This window comes from Lathyrus oleraceus, chromosome 5, assembly GCF_024323335.1.
Source record: "Lathyrus oleraceus cultivar Zhongwan6 chromosome 5, CAAS_Psat_ZW6_1.0, whole genome shotgun sequence".
Lineage (NCBI taxonomy): Eukaryota > Viridiplantae > Streptophyta > Magnoliopsida > Fabales > Fabaceae > Lathyrus > Lathyrus oleraceus.
This window is the reverse complement of record NC_066583.1, coordinates 489,449,419-489,458,176: the sequence shown is the minus strand read 5'-3', so window position 1 is coordinate 489,458,176 and position 8,758 is coordinate 489,449,419.

The window sequence follows — 8,758 nt, the reverse complement described above, 5'->3', positions numbered from 1 at the left end:
AAGGTGGAGAATAAGAGTATTTTCCTAGCTTGAATTTGGTTTTCTTGCAGGTTACATGTGAACTTTTTCCTCTTTTTGAATTGGCTTTGGAACTATATCCTGTGTATAAATGAATAGTGGTTCTTGTGGTTGGTCCTTCTTTTCAAATGTGTAATGGCTTCGCCCTTCGCCTGTTGTTCCTTGTTCTGTTGATAGTGGGGTGTTGTTCTAAGCTCTAACCTGATTAGTTGGTGGATGGAGTTGTGGTTGTTGTTTGTTCTAAGTGTTTATTATTGGTTGTATTTTTTCTTCTTCTATTTTTTCTGTGTTTTGGGGCCATTGTTGCCACTTTGACACTTTTTGTGCATTGTATCTTGTGCCTGTGTAACCGACAATACTTTCATTCTTTAAAAATTCTTATCTTATTTACTTTTTATTTGATTGATTGATTAAGAAAATAAAATGAAATAAAAAAAAAGATAAAGTAAGAAAAAATGAATAGAAAATGTTGTAGTTTGATGTAAAAAAGATGGAAAAAATGGTTTTTTCAAGAAAAAATAGACATAATTAAAAGTTAAATAATATGTATTTGAATTGCATAATAATCAACTTAAAAATTAAAAATTATATATTTTTCAAAGTTTTGATAATATGAGAGATGTATCATTACTGTAATATATTATACCAAGTCACATATATATTTCTAAGTTATTAATAAATTTTTATTAAAAGAAAGTACACCTATAAATATAGATCGAGTAAGGATTATTTTTTAAATAACCGATTTATTCAAATTAAATCCCATAATAATCAAATTTTCAAAAAAAATATCAAAATAATCACTTTTTTCCACTTATGCGCCAGTTGAACTAGCGCATCCAACAAACCATCAAAGGAAGCGCCCAAAGACTTGGCGCATGCATGCAAAACCAATGCATGTAGGCGCCACATGCATTGGCGCATGCATACACTACATAGTGTATACGCCAATGCATGTGGCGTATGCTTCTTTCACACACACACACACACACACACACACACACACACACACACACACATATATATATATATATATATATAGATATAGATATATATTAAATTTTAAATGTTATAATTATAATTAATTAAATGAAATACTGAAAATAAAAATTATATTATATTATATTGAAAAATTACATAGAATTGACAAGAAATTCAATGACCCGCCCGATTGAAACACCCCCATGTTCCACATCCAGGTACGTTAGCCTGTCTTCGAGGTCTCCCACGATTTTTCAGAGGTGTTTGGGGTCTTTGAGCGCTGACATGATCCAATGGTGGCTGGTGTGAAGGTCCAACAATATTTGATAGATTTGTCATCATTTATCCCCAATAGTTAGGGGTGTTATCGCCAACGACACTTCCGTAATTGAGTTCGGTCCCCATGTTGTCATAGTTGGGTCGCTGTTGTTGGGTGAATTGTGGATGATATGGTTACCCGAATTGGGACATTGAATCAGTTTGGGAACGAAGCAATGGTTTCTGGGGTGTACTAAAGTCAAACAATGGTTGGGTGTTATGGGGATTGGATGTTTGTGTGTTCATTGGTGGGGGGCTACGATGGCATGACGCTGAATCGTATGAATCATCTAGGCTGTAGACTGTTATAGTGGATGCGTATGGTTGTTGGTGAGGCTGAGTGTTGGGTGTATATGGTAGGGTGGTGGTGTGAGGTTGGTCGTTGGGTTTGGGTTGGTCGACATTGTTCTTGGACATGGATTTATGGTTAGGCGTATGATGACGAAGCTCGTTGATGTGGATCAATCAAATACCTTGGCTCAGACACAAATTATGGCGTTGTAACTGACCTAAACCATGCCATATAATGTTGAGTTGGTTTAGCACCTTGTATGACTGGTTCGTTTAAGATGTGTTGCTGTCGATTCCTCAAATGACGACACATCTCTTTTGCGAAGTCTCTCCAGTAGGAATAATCCCATTGGACATCGAATATTTGTTGATGCCAATCTCCCAAACACGTCAGAGATTCTGAAATTTGTTGCTGCATTCCGAATTGCAGTTTTATACGGTCACTCAGGTGCATCTCCACAGTAGTGAACAGGATAATTGGTGTTTTTGCTGTCCAAACTGCATCATCATCATGGTTAACATGATGATCAAGACCCAGATATTGCCTTTGGATAAACTGTACAAGAATATGCCATGATTAGATGATATGTAATTGAAGATTTTTTTTAAATCAAATATAGAGTTGTGTAGTAGTATTACATCGTTTGGTCCAATGTGGTCTAAGATTGCGATAGACTACTACAACGTGTCTCAGACACCTGTTGTAGTTCATCCCTTTAACTGACCACCTAGATTCAAAAGATTTGAAAAATATTATTTACAGTTAGTTGTAATATAAAGTCTAATAAATTAGATGGTAAAATTTTAAACTTACTTTGTTGCAAAGGGGAATATGAATGACTTCTCGTTTACCGGGGCGAGTGACAACATTCTTGACCAACCTCATACTTGTAGCAAATACGCGCATGAATACAACGTACAACTTTTGGCATTTTTACACAACACACTATATAGATGGGCCAAAACAGCTGAACCCTAACTATGTGTGCTTACCTTATTTATGTTTCGTAACAACGACAAATACATAATATTTAGCGTATTACCAGTACTTTCAGGAAATAAAAAATTACCAAATAGAATCATAATATAACACCAAGCTTTAATTATCTTTTCATACTCGGTAGATTCTTCGGTTAATGTTATACTCGCATAATATTGTTTAAGATATTTTAAGTTAATATCTTGACCCCTAGCTTGACCAGAAGTCTCTCTCGTAGTTGTGTGTTCACACAAAGGGGCACCCAACAATTTATTGCATATAAAATTATCTTGGATAACTCTATCATTTATGACCTTACCATCGATATGTAGACCTAACAACATGTAGACGTCCTCAAGTGTGACAGTAGGCTTACCAAAAGGGAGGTGAAATGTGTGGGTCTCGGGTCTCCATCTCTCTAACAAAGCAAGAATAAATTTGTAGTCAACCGAGTATGAGACTATGTTGAGTAGATTACCAAAACTGCATCCTCGAATATGGTTCTATCAAAGGATCGTGTGGTACATATTCATATTCATGCACCACATTACATGATTAGTGCCCATACTGATGGTGAAATATTTGAGCATCACTTATTCGGTTTTTGTTTTCACAACACTGAAGTAAATCAGTTTAAAATAAATCGACGATCAAAATTTTCACATTTAAAATAAAGAGTAGAAAAGAAATTGCAGTGTAGTCAGGTGGGACAAATCATCTATAAAAATACGATGTGGTTTGCAGACAACAAAGTAAAGTTTTATCAGTTGAAGATTCGAGATGATGACTATGTTCAACATATGTTTGCCAGTCATGAACAATCTCGGTACAAATGATATAGAATTATATATATTACCACAACAACAACAAGTGTCTCAGTTCGTTGATCAGTCACAAGTGTTTTGTGAAATTGATGACGAAGAACAAGCTGAAGTCAATGTTATTGATGAGGAAGAAGAAGAAGTCGAGTTATTTGTTAATTCAATGGTGAATGATGAAGAAGAAGATGAGCCATTACCAGCTAGTCATGTATATTGTCCACCTCAACACATGACAAGCTTGAATTTGGATGCAGATGAACCTTCGTCAGATATATTTTACAATCCTTATGTGCAACTTCAGGGATCATTGAAAGAAGGAGACACATTTCGCACAAAAGAAGACTGTGTAAAAGCCATTAAAAAGTATCACATGGAATTATCAACTGATTACAGAGTTGATCGAACTAATGCAATGATGTATAAGATTTATTATTGAAATGAGCTATGCCTTTTCCGATTGTTAGCTTCTTACCGGAAGAGGAGTGATTCTTGGGAGATTGGTTCCACGGGTCCAGTTCACACATGCATGCTCACGAACCCAATGAAAGACCATCGCAAACTCAGCTCTTAATTAATATGCGATGAAATTTTGTCTGTCATTAGCGACAATTCACCGTTAAAGGTGCGTACAATAATCTCGCATATTATAACACAATACAACTATACTCCATCATACATGAAGACTTGGATAGCTAGGACAAAGGCGGTTGAAATAGTGTATGGAAATTGGGAGGAGTCTTACAAACAACTTCCAAAATACTTGGTGGCTCTTAAACAATATGCTATAGGGACTATTGTCAATTTGGAAACATTGCTGGCGTATACCCCATACGAGACTTTTGCTATTGGAAATGGATTATTCCACCGACTCTTTTGGGCGTATCAACCATGCATAAAAGGTTTTGATCTCTGACCGACACCCTTCAATAGTGAGTGCCTACAAAAGCATTGATAATGCCTGGCAGGTGATCGGAAAAATAGCAAGTGTACTATTTTTACCGATGTAGTAATAAGGAGTTTTATTTCCAAGTATCGATCTCAGGGATTGCGTAGGAAATACTTATTTAACTTTGATTCTATCAGAACAAAATATAATGGTTTGGTTGTTTTAGGAATTTCAGCAATAAACATAAAAGATAGTAAAAATGCAATTAATTAAGTTAAAGCATGCTAGGGGAAGTGGTTGATTTAACCAGTTATGAATTCAGTCAAGGTTTCCTTAATACATATGACACATTCAATTACCTAACCTCAGAATGTTCTTCCTTAAGTCCATAAGGAAGAAACTATTAAACTACCAATTCTTACTCAAATGTCCATTCAATTAATCATTGGTTTTAATCATAAACAATATCAAGGTTTGCGGTGGTTTACAAAAGTTACTAGTCCTAGATGATGCAATCATAAACCTAATTGTGTGAAACCCCTAACAATCACAATCCTGTTATTGATAGTCATAGATAAATTTGTATCTGTCCGATACAAATGCATAATAACATCACACAATTGAATTGAAATAAGTAACATAGTAAAAGGAAATCATTTGTTCAGATTCATAACATACGATCAAATCAGGACCACCCCTCTAACATAGGGGGTTTAGCCTCTCATAGTATTCAAAGAACTCATAGTATAGAAATTAAACATTACAAAGAATTAGGAGATTTTTATCTTCAATGGGTGATGCCCTTGAGTCTCGCCGTCTTCGAATCCTCCGTAGTAGCTATCTTCTCCGGTGCAATGTTTCTTTGCGTACGTCAAAAAGTGTTTTCTCCTTTCTCTTCCAAGCCTTCTTATAGCTTCAGATGAATCTCCTCCAAGCACAATGTAACACCTCAAAATTTGCCCTCCTCTCTTGGGACTAGCTTAACATATTGCATATCATTTGTAGGTCATTAGTCATTGCATATTGCATATCATGTGGCTACATCAAGCAAGTCTTCCTCCTAGGTCTTGGTCAGAAGATAAGAGGTTGAGATTCAAGCTGAAGGTTTCATTGAATTGATCACTAATCATCTGAGGGTTGGTGATTCCAATTAGGGTTTTGATTCTCAAAGAGATTGGTCTTGATCTTGGTTGAAAGGGTACATCATCATCATCATGGTTTTGTCATCATCCCAGAGATTCAAGAGCTTGATCAGATACCTTGGGATTAGGGTTTTGACCACTGGTCAACCCTAATCAGTTGAATCATCTGCATTGGGCCAATCAGGGGCTTGTCAAGGAGATGGGGTCTACAATGGATATGGGGATCATCATGTGATTATTTTGAGCTTATGGAAGCTAGGGTTTCATCATTGAATCATTTCATCAGGAGATTGAGGCTCAAGTGGATCAGTGCATAGCCAGATTCATCTATCAGTCAGAAAAGTCAACTGTGGTCAACGGGGTCTGAATTGATGGATTTGGAGGTGGGAGAGGGTTGGATATACTTCATTCATGTCTAAACAAGTTTCATTTGACATTTCAAACATCAAGAATGAAGAAAATAAAGTCAGATGGAAACTTTCCAAAAATAGAAAGTGACCTATAATTGAAAGTTTCCAAAAATGGAAAGTTTTTCACCTCAAAATTACATGTCCAAAAATGCTTCAAATGAAATTTTGTCCAACATGAAAGTTGTAGATCTTGCTCTCACCTTTCCAAAAAGTCCAAGAACACTCATTTCTCATGTGTGGTTGGCAAGTTATGATCAAATCATTTTCCAAAAATGTTGATTTTCAAAGTGGCATAACTTTCACATGGAATGGCCAAATTGGGTGATCTTTCTTTGAGCAAACCACATTTGACATGAACTTTCATGATGCATTGTTACATTTCATCAAAAATCATCATAGCAAAAAGTCATTTTTCAAGTGATTCAATTTGAAAATTAGTGGGAAAAAAGGTGATTTTGTGAAATACATGGATTTTGCATACCAAACCAATTTCAACACATTCCAAATGACATTTAGAACTTGCTTGAACTGGTTTGGTACTGTTACATTGACTGATAATGAAAAGGATATTTTGGCCATTACACACAAATTGCATTTTTGCTAATTTCATTTGGATTTTGTTAATTGTGATTAGCACTTGGATTAGCATGAGGTATAAAAGTATAATCATAACAGAAAATGCATAATCACAAATCACAATTTCAGATCTAACAAACTTTCCCTCCAAAACCTCTCAATTCTCTCCAAAAATTTTCACACTTTTTTTCATCATTTTCATCAAGATTCGTTCTCTATTGTGCTGGTTCTTGCATTGATCCTTCTCTACATGTATCATTGAGGAACTGTTTCACCAAATCAAGGCCAAAAGGTTGAAGAATCGTGACTGTTGCAATCTCACTCTTCCATGGCAAGTTGAAGGTTCTTCCACCTGGTGCACAATTGAGCTGCAAGACCTCCTTCAATCATCTTCTACATCATCAATCTTCCTCTGTTTTTGCATTTTGGACTTGGAAACACAAGAATCGAGCACTGCCATCATCTTAAGGTCAGAATTCGATCTCAACCTTTGCTAGAATCTTGATGTGGTTTAGGTAGATCTTGTGACGTAGAACACACTGCAATTCAAATCGTGCATTTTAGCTGAGAATTGAATGAGATATCATGATCTGAACTTTGACCTAGGAAGTTTCTTTTGCTCGATCCGGTTAGCATAGGTAGATTTAGGTCAAATGATTGTTGGTTTAGTGATCTACATGACTTGCTGATTCGATTGGTATGCTGCTTGTGCTTTTTGGTTGAGAATTCGTGCATGTTGAATTCTGGAATGATGAACACGATGAGCACTCCAATTTTCCTCTCCAGGACGTGTTTGATCTGTAATTGCCTTGCCTGCGTTTGAATTTGCTGTTTACCGCGTGTTTGAACCAATAGCGTGCTGCCAGCACTTTTAATAAAACGATGCGTTTTGGTTTCGTTGCTCAATAATTACAAGTTTGCCATTGTGACATATTAATTTCATTATTTCATTTTCTTTTTTCACTTTTTTCATTTCATTTTGATCCATCATCTTCAAAAATTCATAAGTTCTTCATTTTTAGTCCAAATTTGGTGAGACTTTTTACATCATTCTCCTTGTGATGTGTAGTTTTTTATGATGATTTTTAATATTTTTGTGCACATGTGAATTTTAAAAATGCCTAGAGATTGTTTGAATGTGTCCAATTTGTGTATGCCATGCCATTTTGATCATGAAATCTTGATTCTTCCATAGAAATGCTTGAAATTTTTTGTGCATGTTCTAGACTCTTTGATGGTGATTTTGATATGTGGTTTGCAATTTTTGGATCCCTGGTTGATGAGATATGATTTTTTGATTAGAGGTGTGACAATTTGTGTCACACCATGCTTAGTGCAATTTCATGATTTTATTTGATGTTCTTAGGGACCTTGGATTGAGCTGGATTTTTGCATGATTGAGCATATGTATGTTGAGAATACATGAGAATTTTTCTGGATTTATTGCTTGCATTTCCTATTTGATTGGAATTTTCTCCCCTGTTTGGTCATTTGTTGATTTTTTGTGACACATGTTTGTATTTGGCTTGTGAAGTTCTGGTCATTAATTGGATGGATGTGAAATTTGACATGTGAATTCTAGACACATTACAGGTCATCTTGGTTTTGATCCCATTCATTTATCATGTTTTGTCACTGTTTTATGATTGATGGAAGTTGATGCTTGTTTTGATGCCTTGTGTTGGCTTGCTTTAACTTGTCTGGACTTTATGAATTTAATTTCCCTACTTCCACTTGTCCAAATAGCATGAAATTTGATATGCTACTCATTGAATGTGTTCTGTTTAAGCTGGAATTTTTGTGGAATTTATTGAGCTGTTTTGATATTGATTTGATTGTGATCATTCTGTTTGCTCTAATGTGTTTCCAAAATGCATAGTTTGGCATGTTTTGTACATAAAATGGATTTGGTGCATAGTTTTGGTGTGAGACCAATTGGATTCTCTTTTTGCTTGATAAATATTGGTTTTGATTAATTTTCACTTGCTGTTTTGAATTTTTCACCTCCTTTGGACCCTAGGCTTGTCCTAGTGGTCTTGTTCTCACGTTTGAATGTGATTTTCAGGTTGAGATGCAAATGCTTTAAAGAAGAATAATGCAAGTTAATTGAGTTTGATTTGGTTAATTGTTGTGGACTAACTTGTTTTCTTTTGTAGGATGCTTGGCTCACTTGAGTTGATTGTGCTTTGCATATTGCATTGTTTGATTGTACATTGACTGTTGATTTTTATCTTGTCTGTTTTGACTTTGTGATTGGTATACTGACTGAATTAGATTGATTTCAGGTACCATAGTCGCTAACAGTTCATCTTTGAACTTGCTTTGTGCTGCTGCTT